This window comes from Geotrypetes seraphini, chromosome 15 (genome assembly GCF_902459505.1).
Source record: "Geotrypetes seraphini chromosome 15, aGeoSer1.1, whole genome shotgun sequence".
Classification (NCBI taxonomy): Eukaryota; Metazoa; Chordata; class Amphibia; order Gymnophiona; family Dermophiidae; genus Geotrypetes; species Geotrypetes seraphini.
Window position 1 is genome coordinate 40,702,592 of NC_047098.1, and position 17,199 is coordinate 40,719,790.

A 17,199-nucleotide genomic window follows, 5' to 3' on the forward strand; every position below is an offset into this window, starting at 1 on the left:
GCAGCGCCGCGCGCCATCCCGGGACGCGTCTCCATGGCGACGAGCTCTCACCACCCCACGATTCCCACTATCCTTCCGCGCCGGAGAAAGTAGTGCGCTGCTTGCTGCTCGCCTGATGGACCTACCTGCCCGTCGCTGCGGTTAATGACCGCCACGCGCCGGGAGGGGGCGCGCCGAGCAAAAAGTGGGAGGCGAAAAGGTGAAGTTAAAGAGCCGCCGGGTCGCTCCCGGCAAAGTCCGGCTGGGGATGGGCCGCGCGCCCCGGCACGAGGCCTGAGCGGCGCCCATTCCCTCTCTTGCGGCCCGCTAATACTTTTCCGGTGTCGGACGGTGGAGGGTTGCGGAATTGGGTTTCTTGCCTGACGGACAAAGGAAGGAGCCAGTCTGGTTTGAGAACGTAAATAATGCTCTCCCCTCCCCCCCTGAAAGTTTTCTGGGAGATTAATTGATCTAAAACTTCTGTTTCTTTCGCTCTGGTTCTGTGGCAGAAAGTCTTTTGTTGTTGCCTGGGGCTCGCGAGCGCTCTCTTTCCTTAAAGGCAGGAGTGTCGGTGTTTTGTGCATCTCTGGGAGGAAGAGTGCTGAGGTGGCTGCATTTACCAGCCGGTCGGTGTGGGTTCTCGGGGGAGGGCATAGGAGCCAGCTCGGGGGGGGGGGGGGGGGGGGGGGGGGGGGGGGGGGGGGGGGGGGGGGGGAGGGGGGGGGCTTCGCTGTGTCCAGGCAGGGAGGGGTGATTTGTATTGTGTTTTGCACATGTGCTGGGAGGGGGGGGGGGCACCTGACTCCCAGTTACATCCTGCTGGTTTCCAGAGACCATCCGGGTCACCGTTCCGTAGACCCACGACCCCGGCTCTAGCCCTGATGGTGCTTAGGGCAAAATAATGTGGTTTCTGTTAGTTCACTTGAATGCCAGGATATAAAGGTCATTAAAAATATCAGGTGATACTTTTTCCTTGGACACTGTCTGCCGTTCTTCATATTGTCCTGCAACATTTTAAAATGATTTGGCTGCTAACTATCATACGCTCTATTTCACTTTCCCATTTGAAATAGCTCTTTTGGGAACTGGGAAAACAAGGATCCCACAGACCTCACAGAACTCTACTGCATGGCCTTAAAAAGAAAACTGCCACGGAGTCCACAAGGATCCTTAACTCTCACAGACCTCATGGATCCCACTCATCCCACATAGTCTCATCTTATCTCCCCCCCTCCCCCCCAACAGGATCCATGAGATCTGCAGGAGTTAAAACGAGGATCCATAGAGCGAGCGAGATCTGTGAAATCTGCAGGAGTTAAAAAAAAAAACCCAAGGATCCCAGGCAATCCCATGCCATGGCCATTTTCTTTTAAAGGCCATGCACTTTTAGTTCCATGGGATCCGCGTTTTCACTTCTATCTTTTCCAGTTTCTTTTCTGTTTGTGGTTGGGATTGCAGGTGCTCAATACTGCATGAATTTCCTGCTGTCTTATCCCTTTTGTTCTACCCAGCTTTTCTGCACCCCAGTGCCTCAAATGCCTTCTACTTGGGGGCCCCACGGATCCACGGAGCTAAAGCATATGGCCTTAAAAAGAAAGCGGCCGTGGCATGGGGTCTGCAGGGGTTCTTGTTTTAACTCCTGCAGACCTCATGGATTTTGCTCACCCCTGAGGTAAACAGATTTTTAAGGACATACAGTAGAGATCCGTGAGGTCTGTGGGGATCCATGGGATCCTCGTTTTATCAAGTTTCACGCTTTCAAATTTTCTTACTGTCCCTTTAAGTCAGCCTATAAGTGGCAGGGTGTTGTCACCTTCATCAAGGTTGTAAGATATTTTTGTATGGTATCGATGCTAGTGTTTCTGCCTCTCTATTGTGTTACCCTATGCACATAGGGTTCTCCCCCCCCAATTTAAAGTGTAGATTGTGATTATAGAAGTACAGAGATATGGGTTGATCAGAATTCTGCCAACTTCTTGTTTGCCGTTCAGTTTAACATTTACTGGTTCCTATTTATAAAAGGATGTTGTAACAAAATGAAGTATTATTTCTTGGAGTATCAATGTACAGTTGTTACAACAATATTTATTTTTAGCAAATAGAATTTGTTGTTTCCTTATCTTGTTGTAAAGTATTACCAATATGGGTCATTGCCAAACCAACACAGCCACAACACGGGACTTTCACTTACGATCCTATCTGCCAGTGTCGAGAGCTTCGTGCCTGTCAAGTGACATCAGTTTGTCAAAATGTGTGTAAAAATAAGTGTCCAGTATTATGTCCGCAAGAGATACACAAAATGTCAAAGCAATAAATAATAGTAAAATTAACAATAATAAGAATGGCTGCAGTCAATGAGCTATATAATGATGGTGATTGCAAAACCATGTGAAAGTACAGTCTTTCTACAATCAGACCTGCTTATTAAGACTTGGTGACGGATTAAAAAAAAAAAAAAAAGACTTTGAGATTCTACATGTAAAAGTTTTTAGATCTGACCTTCGTCTTGCAATGAGTTTCTACCTTGCTATGCTGAGTTCCTAATCTAGATCCAAAAAAATAAACAGCAGGCAGTGCTTCACTTTCTTTGTACCACAGAAAGGCAGTATATCAAATCCATGATCCTTTACCATGGCAGCACTACACCACAAGAAGGTCATGAATCTGATCCCACATGCTTAACGTTACTTAATCATCCATAAAAACATAAGCATTGTCATAGTGGGACAGACTGAAGGTCCCTCAAGCCCAGTAATCTGTTTCCAATTGCTGCCAGTCCAGGTCCAAGTACTTGGCAAGATCCCAAGTAAAACAGATTTTATGCTGTTCATACTAGAAATAAGCAGTGGATTTTCCCATGTTCATCTTAATAATGGCTTATGGACTTTTAGGAAATCGTCCAAACTGTTTTTAAAACCTTGCTAAGCTAACTGCTTTTACCATGTTTTCTGGCAGCAAATTCCAGAGTTTTCTCCAATTTGTTTTAAATTTACTAGTTAGTAATTTCATTGCATGCCTCCACGTCCTAGTATTTTTGGGAAGAATAAACAAGAGATTCACATCTACCTGTTCCACTCCACTAAGTATTCTATAGACCAGGGGTGTCAAAGTCCCTCCTCAAGGGCCGCAATCCAGTCGGGTTTTCAGGATTTCCCCAATGAATATGCAAGAGATCTATTTGCATGCACTGCTTTCATTGCATGCTAATAGATCTCATGCATATTCATTGGGGAAATCCTGAAAACCCGACTGGATTGCAGCCCTCGAGGAGGGACTTTGACACCCCTGCTATAGACCTTCATATCCATGCCAATCCAGTTGTAATGCCAAAGACGGGGCCAGATTAAGTAAATGGTTCTCAAAATTATAGTAGGTGCCATTAAAGTTGCTTAGTGTGAAGCAGCATTTATAGAATAGTACTTGGTATGGATTCCAGTGCCTAAAGAACTTATGTCTGCTGAAATCTGGTGTAAGTCCTCATACCCAACCCCCTGACCTGCTGATGACCCTCCCATGACCACACCCCTTTTTGAGTTGTGTACTATGAAATTTAGCTAAGTTGTGCAGGCATTTTATGTGGCAGCTTTGCAGGTCTGCGGTAAATTATCTCTCCGCAGCCTCAGATAGCTACATTCTGCAGAAGGCAGCAGAGCTCAGGCCTCCAGCAGCAGCAGCAACACTCCACTCCTCTGCCATGGCCTAGCGGGCTTTCTAGGAGGACCAGCCCAAGCCACAAACACACAGCAATCATCAGGGTCACTAACCTCCAGAGAGCAAGGCAAGCTCAATGAAGCAGGTAAATAAATTTTATCATGGGTCATATGGGTCAGGGACACTGTCCCGTGAGTGACCCATTTGACCCAATCCAATATTGTTGACCCATTTGACCCATGATCCATTGATGGCTCTGACTGCAGTACACATTACATAAAAGGTCTCAGCTACAACCCGCACCATAACTTCTTTATATTGCATGGATGGCCCTTCAGGAAAAGAAAAAGAGAAAAAAAGCCCTATACCTCACTGTGTACTAGAGCTGCTCGATTCCTGAGTCAAATTGATTCACTTTGGCTGAATTGATTTGTTCTTGGAAAAAATCTGACTCACTTATTCAGTGCAGGCTCATGGATGCTTTCAGGACCAGTGTTGTCGCAGTCCGGGAACTTCTCCGCAGCAACATTCACAACATATTGCTCTTGCTGGCGTTAGGCCTTCCTCTCTGCCTGGTCCTGCCTTCATGGAAATAGGAAGTAGTCGGAACCTTGTAGAGAGGAAGGCCCAACGATGGCATGAGCAGTGAGTTGTGAAAGCTGTTTGCTTGATGGTGTGTGTGTGTTGGGGGGGGGGGACATGGATGGAAGGTGCTGGATTTCGAGGGGTGGAGAAGGAAAAAAGATGCCTTTCTACAGGGCAGGCAGAGAAAGAGATGACCTGGAGATCAGAGAGATTAGATAAGGCAGTGGGGAAGAGTGGGAGAGGCTGAAGTCACAGAGGAAGGAAGAGAGAGAGATATTCTGGGGCAGGGGAGCTAGAAGAGCACAGAGGAGAGTGGGAAAGATGCTAAATTCACAAATGGAGAGAAAAAATAAGAGAGATGCTTGCCCTGGGATGAGGGGTAAAGGAAGAGAAAGGGAACAGCTGGACAGAAGGAGAGGCAGGGCTACAGGGGGAGGGATGGGGTACGCAGTAGATAGAAGGGGCAGATGCACTAAAGGGAGAGAGGACAGACGCTGGGTGGAAAGAAGAGAGTAAAGAGGATGATTAAAGCAGAAATGAGTAAAGGTTGAAAAAAGAATTTTTGTTGCTTTATTGTAGCTGTTTTGATAAATGTTTATAAAAAGAAAATGGACATAAAGTAATCTTTTTATTAGACTAATTTTAATACATTTGTCACTAACTTACTTTTTTGATTTGATTCACTTTTAATGACACAGCTTTTTAAGTTTAAAGTTGAATCAATTTTTATTGTAAAACTAAACAAGTCAGATTAATACGGATTGATCCTGCACAGTCAACGCTAACAGAAAACCATGTCCTTTGCATACACACAAAACACAGATACACCCTCACCCAGTATGGAATAAGTAATCACAAACTAAAAATAGAAATATGTAGACAAAAGTTAAAACTAAACGGCAAAGAAGCCAGACTCAGGGGTGTCCAACCTTTTGGCTTCCCTGGGCCACATTGTCCGAAAATAATATTTATGGGGCCTTGCAAACGCTGCAGCAAGACAGAGGAGGGAGCTGGCAAGACGGTAAACACCCGGGGGCAGCAGAGGAAAACACTGCATCACCTTTGACCTGGGGCCACAGGTTGGACACCCCTGGACTACATAGAATGCAACACCAGAGAAACAGCAACACATGTGCAAAATATAAAGATGATAGATGTAAATTTGAAAAAAACTTACAAATAACCACCACCATTTTACAAATAGAAATAAAACAAAAATGGAAAATAAGGAAATACCATATTATTGGGTACTGTGGTAACTGAAAATTGTTAATGCCTAAGTGAAGGAAAAGATCTCGGAATACTACCCCAAGGATCATATGACTATTCTCCATAAAACCAAAGGAAGAATAGTCGTATGATCCTTGGGGTGGTATTCTGAGATCTTTTCCTTTACTTAGGGCTCTTTTTACTGAGGTGCATTAGGGCATTAACGCGTGGAGTAGCACACTCTACAATGCTGCGCGCACTAGACGCTAATGCCTCCATAGAGCTTGCGTTAGTATTTTCGTCTATCGTGTGGTTTTGCGCGCGGTAATCTTCAGCATGGGCTAAAAACGCTAATGCACCTTAGTAAAAGAAGCTCTTGGGCATTAACAGTTTTCAGTTAACCCACACTCAACTAGATCCTCACAAGGTTAACATATTTTTTACATTTGTGACCTTTAGGGTGTTCAGCTCTGTGTACCACTATATAGAAACATGACAGCAGATAAAGGCCAAAAATGCCCATCCGCAGTAAACATTATCTCTTTCTCTCTCTGAGAGATCCCATATGCCCTTAAGCCTGTAGGTGTCATCTAAATGTAGGTACAGTATATACTTAGTGGTTTTTGGAGGACTCACTTTCTATCAGAAGTGTGCACTGGGTCTCCTTTTCTACAGTCCATTGCCCTGACATCTTAGCAGCCTATTCCTGGGACCTGCTTGTGCTTCTAGGAATGGCCTCATACTGAGCTATCATAGAGCCAGGCATGAACTGGCACTTTCACATCTTGGGGAGCTGGGAGGGGGTTAGCTATTACTAGGGGAATGAGAGGGGGGGTCATGCCTTAATTTTTTCTGTGGTCATTTAGAGCAGTGGTTCCCAATCCTGTCCTGGAAGACCACCAGGACAATCGGGCTTTCAGGCTAGCCCTAATGAATATGCATGGAACAGATTTGCATTCCTGTCATGTCCATTATATGCAAATCTCTCTCATGCATATTCATTAGGGCTAGCCTGAAAACCCGCCTGGTGGTCCTCCAAGACAGGGTTGGGAACCGCTGATTTAGAGCACTTTTTTTGTATCTTAGTTGTGACACAAAACAGGTCTAGACAGGTCTCAATATTTGCCCTAGAAGATGTTTTGATTTTGTTCCATTATGGCTGAAAAATGTTTAACTTTTGGTAATACCCCAGTCCTGCTCAAAATAAGCCTGCTTGAAATTTGGCCGAACTGTGGAGAAAAACATCTCAAATTCGAGTTTGAAAAATTGCAAGAAGACGTTTTTGTGAGACATGTGTCTTTCTGTGGCTTTATGATGGGTTTTTAAATATTTTTGCTGTTTTGAAAATGAGGCCCCCATATGCTATATAGAATCTTTATGTATAAAATGATTGTTCTTCTATGATTTGTATATCCTGGATTGTTATTTCTGTTTTTCATGGTTTGACTGTTTTATAAAAATTTCAATAAATAAACTAAGACTAAAATGTTGGTAGACATAAAACCTAATCCAGACTGCAGACCATTTGTCAAAGTGGTATAACTAATTGCTGGAAAATACATACCATGAGGCAGTAAAATAATCTACAGAATGGCCAGTAGGCTCAGGAATGACCTCTTGCTGAGCCTGAATGATTGTCCAGCCTTGTTGGCTCCAAAAAGAGAAGGCTTCTTTAGGATTGGTCTGGAATAGAGAGGTCTGTGGGGATAACTGAGAAGGGGGAAAACAGCTGCAACTGAAGAGAACATAATAGTGTTTACTTTGGTAGTGAAAGTTCAGCAGGAAGGACAGCTGATGGCAGCTGAGAGGAAATTTTGACTTTGAAATAAAATGCTAAACGTGACCCTTAATAGAATATTTAGCCTATAATCCAAGAAACTGAGCAACAGTCTACAGAAAGCTGAACAGGTAGCGCACAGAGGGTAATTGCCTATGAGAAGGTTCCCAGAGGAACCACAGGCACCTATTCTGTAAAAGAAGTAGGTACCTACTTTCCTTTATTAAGGTTTATTTGTTACCTTTTTGAAGAAATTCATCCAAAGTTGTATACAGCAAGAATAATCTTCTAGACATAAGCAATAGACAATTACAACAGAAAAAATGATTCAAATAAGAGCACATCTTATAGCATAGTATGCTACGTACAATGTCGACACAATGCATATATAATAATAATAATAATAATTTTATTTCTTGTATACCGCTATATTAAAATGTTTTCATAGACAGCATAGGATATAAATGGAAATGGAACATATAGACCTATAAGAGAGAGTTAGTAGCATGAGAGGTTAGGTGCCAAAGGGCTGGTGCAATTGCTTGAACCCAAATGCTGGAGAGATGTGTGTATGTCATGCCTGTGTTCTGCTCAGTAAAGGCAGTCCCTGAGTTACAGACTTAAGTATGACTTGTACTTAAGAACGCATTTGCTGCTTCATTTGATTTCACTGAGCAGTATTTCCGGTGGCATGGACTCCTACGCTTCTCCTGTAGCAGATTCAGGAATGATTCATGGCCACCTTAAGAACAATGTGTGGTTGTGCATGCTGTACCTTAGAGGGAACACTGGTAGGGACAGTTGGCCCTTTTGTCAGCTGGAAGCAGAGGTAAGCAGCAAGAATCTTAAAATCTACAAGTTCTGAATTACATACAAATCTGACTTAAGAACAGCTTTAAAAACGTAATTTGTTCTTAAGACAGGGACTGTCTGTACATTTTATATGTATATTTACAGAATAGTGATCAGGCAGACTTTTGGCATTTATATGTATATGTTCATACATACCATTATTCTCATTGTTTATAAGCATACTTGTAAGTGCCCACCTCATAGAGTTATCCCACAGCAGCTTAAAAATAATGAAACTATAGAACAAACAACCAACAGCAAGAACACAGGGAAAAGAAAGACTTCTGTTGCCTGTTCACAATGAAAGATATGGGAAAACAGTCATCAACAACATGACATCTGACCAAACTGCAGACATTGATGACATCTATACTAAACAGATTCAAAGAAAAAAAAATTAGAACTTCAGCAAGGGACTGATGCCTGAAACTGCTCAAAGGACAGATCGTGGATTCAAAATACCATACAATTTCTTATATCCCGTAAATTTCAGCTTGGAATCATTGCTGTTTACCATAGAGTGGCAAGGATAAATCAATTGAGGTTAAAGTGATGTTTCTTGGATCTTAAAATGGTGCATTTCAAATGAGTTAAAAAGAGAAGAGATGTATGTCTTTAATATTTTCCTGAAATTGTAGTAAGAGGGGAGCTGGTGCAATCTTAACGGTAGGCTATTCCAAACTTTGGGCCCCTGGAATTCGAAGGCACATGTGTGGCAAATTTTGAAAATAGGTAGAATCCAAAAAAAATTCCAGCTGTTTTCCTTGTGTTTGCTGCCTCAAAAAAAGCTTATGAAGAGCTCATCCTGAATTAGTTCATACTGTGACAGGGAAACACCTGTCAGCAGTTTAAACCCGGTTTTAAACCCTGCCTTGCAAAGGACTGCCCCTATTCCTAAGCCCAGGAAGCTGCCCAGTAACCCTGTTCCTATCACCAAGAGCCAACAGGCAGGGCAAGGCAAAGAGAGAAGGGCAGAAACCACAACATCTGGTTTAGGGCACTATAATCCCTTTTATAATACCTTGGGCAGTTCTCCAACAAAACCTCTAGTAAAGAAAACCAGCACAGGCATGGTTAATGAGAGGGGTGGGGCTGACAGGCAGGACGAACCCAGAGGGAGAGTGGGAACAAGCCTGCAGCATAAAATCAGCACAGCTGGGAACACTCGGGAGAATACCGGAGAGAATACAGGGAAGAATTCAGGAACTGCTAGAACAAGAAGTGCCGGGCTGAGCAGGAAGGAGCCTGCTAGGAGTTCTCTGTCCCAGACCAGAGCTAAAGCACAGGCTGTCTTACAACCCTCCCGAGCTAACAGACTTCTGGCTCCTAAGCAGAAGTTCAAGAGAGGAGAAAGGTTTCCAGGGCAGGGCTGGCCGTTAGCTGCCCCTGAAGGGCGTTCTTACCCAGTCTCAGAAAGCGATGAGTCCCTAATGGAATTAGAGGGAGAGCTATCTGGAAGCAGTGAAATGGAGTGCAATCTAGCAGCCTGGGATCTCCTGTTGAATCACAGTCAATAAGGTATGAATGGGGGAGGGGAATGAAAGTGAATGTATTTTGTGTAGCGTCCTTTCTCCCTTAGGCAGAACTGTAAGCATGTGTGAATGCATCAATTAGAGCCTGAGAGAGAGGCCTTGTAGATAAAGGGAAGGAGTGTGTGGCGCAGTGGTTGGATCTACAGCCTCAGCACCCTGGGGTTGTGGGTTCAAACCCCGCGCTGCTCCTTGTGACCCTGGGCAAGTCACTTAATCCTCCATAGCCTCAGGTACGTTAGATAGATTGTGAGCCCACCGGGACAGATAGGGAAAATGCTTGAGTACCTGATTGTAAAAACCGCTTAGATAACCTTGATAGGCGGTATATAAAATCCTAATAAAACTTGAAAACTTGAACCATAATTAGGTTTCCCGAGAAGCTTGAACGGAACTCAGAGACCTGACATCACGTAACCCTGAAGCAGGGAACTTTTGGGAGGGGACTTACACCAGTCATAAAAGGTTGGGTTATATAAAGTTCCCTAGCCCCTACCCAGGAGCATAAGGGTAGTGGGGGCATTGGACTTCCAGGTGGGTCAGGTAGAAAAGCTTCCTGAAGTATCTGCAAACAAAAGTAGTAAAACTAAAGAGAAAATGTTTTGGTTTATTTTTGGCTTTTTGCCTGAGCAGCAGGCTGGACTGTATTATAAGGAAGAAGCCTTGTGAATGTATGATTTCTGTTAAATCCACTCAGCCAGAGGGACTACTGGAACCCCAGTGGTTTGAACTGGGGGTAATAAAGATAAAAGCTGAACTTTACCCAGAAAGCAGTCAACTAATTATTCTACTGATTATCCAGTGGGAGTCCTCCTGGGAGCGCTCCGTCCTACGCCTGGGGCGGGAGCCGGGTTGCCAGCGCTAGGCTTACTCCTGGCCCCGCCACAATACCCATTTTAAATAAACAATTTGTCTGTGACCAAGTTAGATTTTTCCAGGATAAATTTAGTATAGGCCAACTACTAAATTTTGACTAATATCAGTGGCGTGTGGTGACATTTATAGCAGGTGATTCAGTAGATGAGCTAAACCAGGGGTGACCAACCTCTATTTGCATACAACAGAGGCAAATGCAAATAATCTCATGCACGTTCATTGGAGTAATCCTGACTAGATTGAGGCTTTCAACTAAGGACTGAAATTGGACATTAGTGCAAGGGCTCGCTATTTATGCTAAACAATGTCACATCTTGGTCTCTTTCTGAGTCACCTATAACATTTGCCACTTATCCTTTTGACTTCTGTATTCATGTGAAGAATCCTAAGTTCTATATCACTACCACCCTTCTGAAATCTATCCTTCAAAGCTATACACAGACTGACATTATATACTTTTTGAGTAGTGCAGACTTTGTAATATTTTGAGGCTGAAGCATCAAATTATTGTGGACACACAAATGAGGCAAAAGCAGAGAGCAGCAGAAACATGACCTCCTGGTAGGGTTAAATCAAATATATAAATCAACATTAACCAGAATGATACTGAAAGGGTTTTATATATATACTAGTGTTTAAGCCCGCTACATTAATGGGTGCTAGAGTAGATGTCTGTCTGGGTTTTTTTCTTTGTCTCTCTCTCCTTGTACGCTAGCTGTCTGTCTGTGTCTCTCCCTGGCCCCCTATCTGTCTGTCTCCCTGGCCCCCTGCCTGCCTGTATTTCTCTGTTGCGCCAAGCTTGCCTGTCTCTCTGTGGCCCCCTTTTGTTCCCCCTCCCTCCCAGAGCAAAGCATGATTGCTGTCTACCCCCAGCACACCCCTCCCCTCAAAGCAGCCCACTTTTCTTCTCCCCCTCCACTTCTTACCAGCATGGGACACATGATTGCTGTCTGTCCCCAGCACACTCCTCCCCCAAAGCAGCTCCCTTTCCCTCTCCCCCTGCCCCTTGTTGTGCCATGCCTGCCTGCTCCATGGTCCCCTTCTGTCTCCCCTCCCAGAGCAAAGCAGCCCCCTTTCCCTCTCCCCCCTGCCCCCTGTTGTGCCATGCCTGCCTGCTCCATGGCCTCCTCTATTCCCCCCCTCCCAAAACAAAGCATGATTGCTGTCTGCCCCAGCACACCCCTCCCCCAAAGCAGCCCCCTTTCCCTCTCCCCCTGCCCCCTGTTGTGCCATGCCTGCCTGCTCCATGGCCTTCTGTCCCCCCCATGATTGCTGTCTGCCCCCAGCACACCCCTCCCCCCAAAGCAGCCCCCTTTCCCTCTCCCCCTGGCCCCCTGTTGTGCCATGCCTGCCTGCTCCATAGCCCCCTTCTGTTTCCCCCCTCCCATTCTTACCCTCCCTCCATCCATGGTTCCTGGTGTCTTTGGCCCAACGGCATGAACCACTGCCGCCGCTGCTGCTCCTCTTCAACAAAGCAGTCTGCTGAATTCGCCGGCCGGCTGTAGCGAACCTCGCAGGCCACTCTCCACATCGGTAGCATGTTCCTCTGACACGATCGCATCAGTGCTACCAGGTGGAGAGCGGCCTGCGAGGTTCGCTACAGCCGGCCAGTGAACCTCAGCAGGCTGCATTGAAGAGGAGCAGCAGCAGGGCGGCAGTGGTAGGGGGGAGTCGGCCGCTTGTTCCCTGCCTCCGTGCTCCAAAATGGAATACCGCCAGGGAAGGACACACCACGTACCCCCTGCAGTTGGCTCATATACCATATTTTGGGAATATCTGTTCTATAACACAATCTGGCCATCCAGATGCCATTATATAGGAGAATATGCTCTGTGCATCAGGGTGTCTAAATGGATGGGTCCACCTATAGACATCCCCAAAGAACTTTGTGATGATCTGCTTGAGGTAGGGTCAGATAGGAAGTCATGGAATTTGGTGGGGCGCCAGGGTTTTAAAGACTTACATTTTAGGCGGCCATCTTTGACGTGAATCACAACTATGGAGGCGCCTAAGGTCACTTCCGGCATTAACCATGCCTTCTGCAGTAGACGCTTGCTGTAGCATTCTAAATCAATTAGAGTTGGTACAAACCCTTTGTATTCAGCTAGTGCAGAGTGTATCACAGTAATCCAGTCTTAATGTTATTATGGCATGCCTTCTCAGTGTAAGGAGAGAGGTAGCAGAGTTGTTGCAAATGATAGAAGCAGCTCTTGAAGGTTGCTTGGATTTGGGGGACAAGCATAATTGTTGAGTATAGCTGCAGTCAATGGTTCTTGACTTGTAATTGAGGAGAAGTTCTTATTTACCAGAAGAAATTTTGATGTTGGTATATGCCCACTTGTGTTAGGGACCCATTGAAGCTTGGCTTTTACTTGGGTTCAGGCAGGATTTGTTGTTTTTAGCCCACAATTGAATTGATGTTAAAAAGGTAGTCAGTTTATTCATGGTTTTTTGGGTAGGAGCTTCAGTGAGTACGAGTAGTTGCATGTCATCTCCATAAATGTAGAACTGAGTGTCTATCAACCATTATTTGCTTGTCTGGGTGTACATTGTGCCACTATTTTTTTAGCTGGGTAGGAAAATACAGAAGTTATAATTTATGGATTTTAGTCAGCTCCCGAGCCTCTGTAGGTTCTCCACTCACTTGGGGTGATACAAATCAAACATGGCAACACCTGGCATCTGACTTTCCATACAGCCTTCTGCTTTGATTAAAGTTTTATGATGATGCGGTTAAGTTTTGTCTTTTTGAACATACATGCTTTTATGTCTCAGTTCAAGCTACTTCCTCTCATATGAGGAAAGGCTAAAATGGTTAGGGCTCTTCAGCTTGGAAAAGAGACGGCTGAGGGATGATATGATTGAAGTCTACAAAATCCTGAGTGGAGTAGAATGGATACAAGTGGATCGATTTTTCACTCTGTCAAAAATTACAAAGACTAGGGGGGACACTTGATGAAGTTACAGGGAAATACTTTTAAAACCAATAGGAGGAAATTTTTTTTCACTCTAGAGTATAGTTAAGCTCTGGAATGCGTTGCCAGAGGATGTGGTAAGAGTGGATAGCGTAGCTGGTTTAAAGAAAGGTTTGGACAAGTTCCTGGAGGAAAGTCCATAGTCTGTTATTGAGAAAGACATGGGGGAAGCTACTGCTTGCCCTGTATTGGTAGCTACTCCTTGGGTTTTGGCCAGGTACTAGTGACCTGGATTGGTCAACCTGAGAATGGGTTACTGGGCTTGATGGTCCGACCATTGGTCTGACCCAGTAAGGCTATTCTTATGTTCTTATATACTGTTGAATCCAGATCTTGTTTTAAACCCAATCCTCTGATAAGTGTCACATATTTGTTTTGGGGGTTAAGCAATACAGAATGTCTGTCTGAAACCTCTTTTCTGGAGAGGACAGAAGTGTTTGGTTTCCACTGAGGATTCTCTTCTCATGGCTTGGTACAGGCTTCTTAGAAAATATTCCAGACAGATTCTTATATTACTCTTGGTAAGTTTATGGTTTATTTTAAGGAAGTTCATCATTCCCTTTTTCATTTGTATGCATGACTTTTGCTGAACATTGTAGTTTAATTAATATACCACATTACACTTTTGCTGCTTTTTATATCAGTTCACCAATGGTTTCATGATAATTTAATACATTTGTCTCTACATAAGTTCAGATACTTTACACCTAGACTAAAAGCAACATGTGAAATTGTAGCACCTTCCAACTTCCAATAAATGCAAAAAACCCACAACTTCTTTATCTAGTTCATATGGAAATATGCTAAGTGTCATATTCATTGGCTATTTATTGCATAATAAAGCGGTGATGCCTCCAACCCTGATTAGTAAATGATTTGGAACAAATGTGTCATTTTGGTAAATACAACAATCATGTTAACGTGAGACAAGCTGTGCTTATAGCACAACCATAAAGCATGAAATGCTACCCTGTAGTTGCTATGCTTAGCACTCAGACCTTATCGCAGGTTTGTTTCCTGCAGAAAACCTAATGAAGTTTATTATTATAGTGGCATTGCAATAATTGTTATGAGGAAAGCAGACTCCCTTCAGATCCTATAAATGATATGCAAATTTCTCCGTGGACAAAAAGTCTAAGTCAGCCACACTTTGGTGACGTCATCTAACGTTCCCAATTCGGAATTGCTCTCCCAGAGCTCAGGTGAGGCTTTTGGGAGCCTCATCTGAGCATGTGCAGGTAGCCCTATATATTCTTCTGCTGGCCCTCACTAATCCAGTTTAGTCTATCCGCCCTTCCCAACGGCCCGGATCAAAAGCGCTCTCCACGTCCAAAAAAAAGGAAAACCAAATAAAAAAGAAGAATGGCTGAAAAGAATGAAAAAACCGCAGCAAAACTGGGCTTTAAGAAGTGCCCAGAATGCAAAAGGAAAATGAGCTCCATGGACCCCCACGAGGTGTGTGTCCGCTGCCCCTGGGAGGCTCACCTCATAGCCGCCTGCCCCCAGTGCCTAAAAATGTCCCCGAGGGCCCGCAGAAACTGCTTGCAGATGCTGAAGAACCCGGGGGAAGACCAGCGTAAAAAAGAAACAGCAACCAGCAAGACACCAGCAGCACACCCGACGCCGGTAAGAACCTCCCCGAGACTCCAAACCGCAGCCACGGCAACCTCAGTTTACCTGCTACCTCAGGAAGCCCAGAAAAAGCAGAGCAGACTGCTGCTAAAACTGTCCGGCATCATGCAGGCTTCCCCGACGGCCACTCAGAAGACCAGGCCGATTGTGGGAGACCACACTGGGAGGGTAATGACTGAGGGTCTCCTATCCCCTCCGCCGGCCATCTTAGCAGCACCGACTCAGGACTGCACCAATCCAACATGGTGCCATGCTCCTTGCAGTCCATATACAACGGCTACCTCGACCTCATCTCCGGATGACGTCAATGCGCTATGATTCGCCCCCTTTAAGGCACAGCTGCAGCAAAAGGCAATCCAGCCTATAGACAGTGTCTTTTCAAGCATGGCCTCAGACTCCGCCCACTTAAAGGGCCAGGACACCAGAACTAGCACGGATCATCACCTGCCCTCACCACTGACCACCAACAACTGCTCGACCTCTTCAACAGGTTCATCTCGCAGCAGCTGGCAGAACAAAGGGTGCAGAGTCAAAGTCCATCGCTGAACGCAGAACAAATGCTGTAGCCACCAACAGCATGGAGGCAGAGGGCAGAGACAGCCGCATCACACTCACCAGCCAACCGCAGTGAGCGCTACTAGCAGAGCTATACTTCAGTACGGAGCAGCCCACACACGTCAACAACCCGGGAGACCACAGACACAGAGCTGCAGCTGGGACATTCCAGCCAGACACTCCTGTGGAAGACCTCACCTATCCAAAGTTCCTCCAGAAGGTTGCCACCAAGTTAGCACTTGCTCCAATACAGCAGCCAGAGGTGACAAACAAAGCACCGGGACTGCTAAAATACCTAAACGTGCAAAAAACCATAGCTGCACTACCAGCTCACAAAATGCTACTAGATTGCTGGGACAAGATCTGGAAAATCGCACTGTCAGGCCAGGAGGTTAGACCAAAAATATCAGATCAGTGAGGCACTAGGCTTTGACAAACCACAGCTCCCTCACCAATCCATCATAGTAGAATCTGCCCTTAAGAAGGCTAAGAGCAACCGCCCTCATGTCAAAGACATCCCGGTCAAAGAACACAGGTCCCTGGATACCTCCGCCAAAAAGGTCTACCATGGCTCCATGCTAAATGCAAAAATTGACACTCACCTGTTCCACCTTATCCTGTACAATGATGCCCTCCAGAGGAAAGTAGAGGAAACCCTAGACACGCTATACTCGGAAGGGAAAGCCTGCTTAGCTCCCATACTACAGGATATGGAAGAATGCGGAAAACATATGATAAAAGCAACCTTCGATGTATTTGAAACATCTGCCCGCACTGCCAGAGTGACCATAGCAACCAGACGCCTGGCATGGCAATGGGCCTCGGGCCTACGTGAAGACACCCATGTGCGTATCGCAGATGCATCTTGCCCAGGGGAGAACTTATTTGGAGACAAAGTGATAGAAGCAGTGGACACAATGAAAGAACATTGCACAACTCTCCAAACCCTCTCCTCAGATGGCTTTGTAAAAACACCAGCACCAAGATGGCATAGCACCAACCAGTACCATCGACACAATAACCACAGCAAGAGCAATAGAGCCAGTACCCAAGTCACAGCACAATCAAGGGTTCTACTCTCACTACTTTCTCATCCCCAAGAAGACGGGGGGGGGGGGGGGGGGGGTGTCAGATCCATCCTAGACCTACGAGGCCTAAACAAATAAGTCAACAAGGAGAAATTTTGCATGCACTCCTTAGGAACAAGCCTACCATTAATTCAAAAAGATGACTGGCTAGCTTCACTGGACCTCCAAGATGTGTATTCATACAATATGCACCTCTCCCAAATAAAGTTTCTGCGGTTCTGGACCCTAGCCCAGCACTTCCAATACCAGGTCCTACCCTTTGGATTCTCCTCTGCACTGAGAGTCTTCACAAAATGTGTCACTGTGGCAGAAGCCTACCTCCGCAAGAGGGCAAAATGTGTGTTCCCTTACCTGGACGACTGGCTGCTGGTGGGTCCATCAGCCCAGACAACAGCAACAGCAGTCGGTACAACGATATCACTCCTGCAATCCCTGGGGTTCCTCACAAAAAACTACGAAGGAAGTCTTGAAGATAGGAAGTGAGGTAAGTA

General features: G+C 45.2%; 1 protein-coding gene across 4 annotated transcripts in view; it reads left to right on the forward strand.

Annotated features, from left to right (window-relative positions):
• The first annotated feature begins 81 nt into the window (after positions 1–81).
• RPH3AL (rabphilin 3A like (without C2 domains)) overlaps positions 82–17,199 on the forward strand; it is a 196,868-nt gene continuing 179,750 nt past the window's right edge. For 2 of the 4 annotated variants that reach the window (XM_033922683.1, XM_033922688.1), the window contains exon 1: positions 267–397. The gene's annotated coding sequence lies outside the window, so the exon portion shown is untranslated. Of the gene's footprint in view, positions 200–266; positions 398–531; positions 606–17,199 lie in introns of those variants that run through there. The other 2 variants (XM_033922685.1, XM_033922686.1) reach the window with 2 other exon arrangements.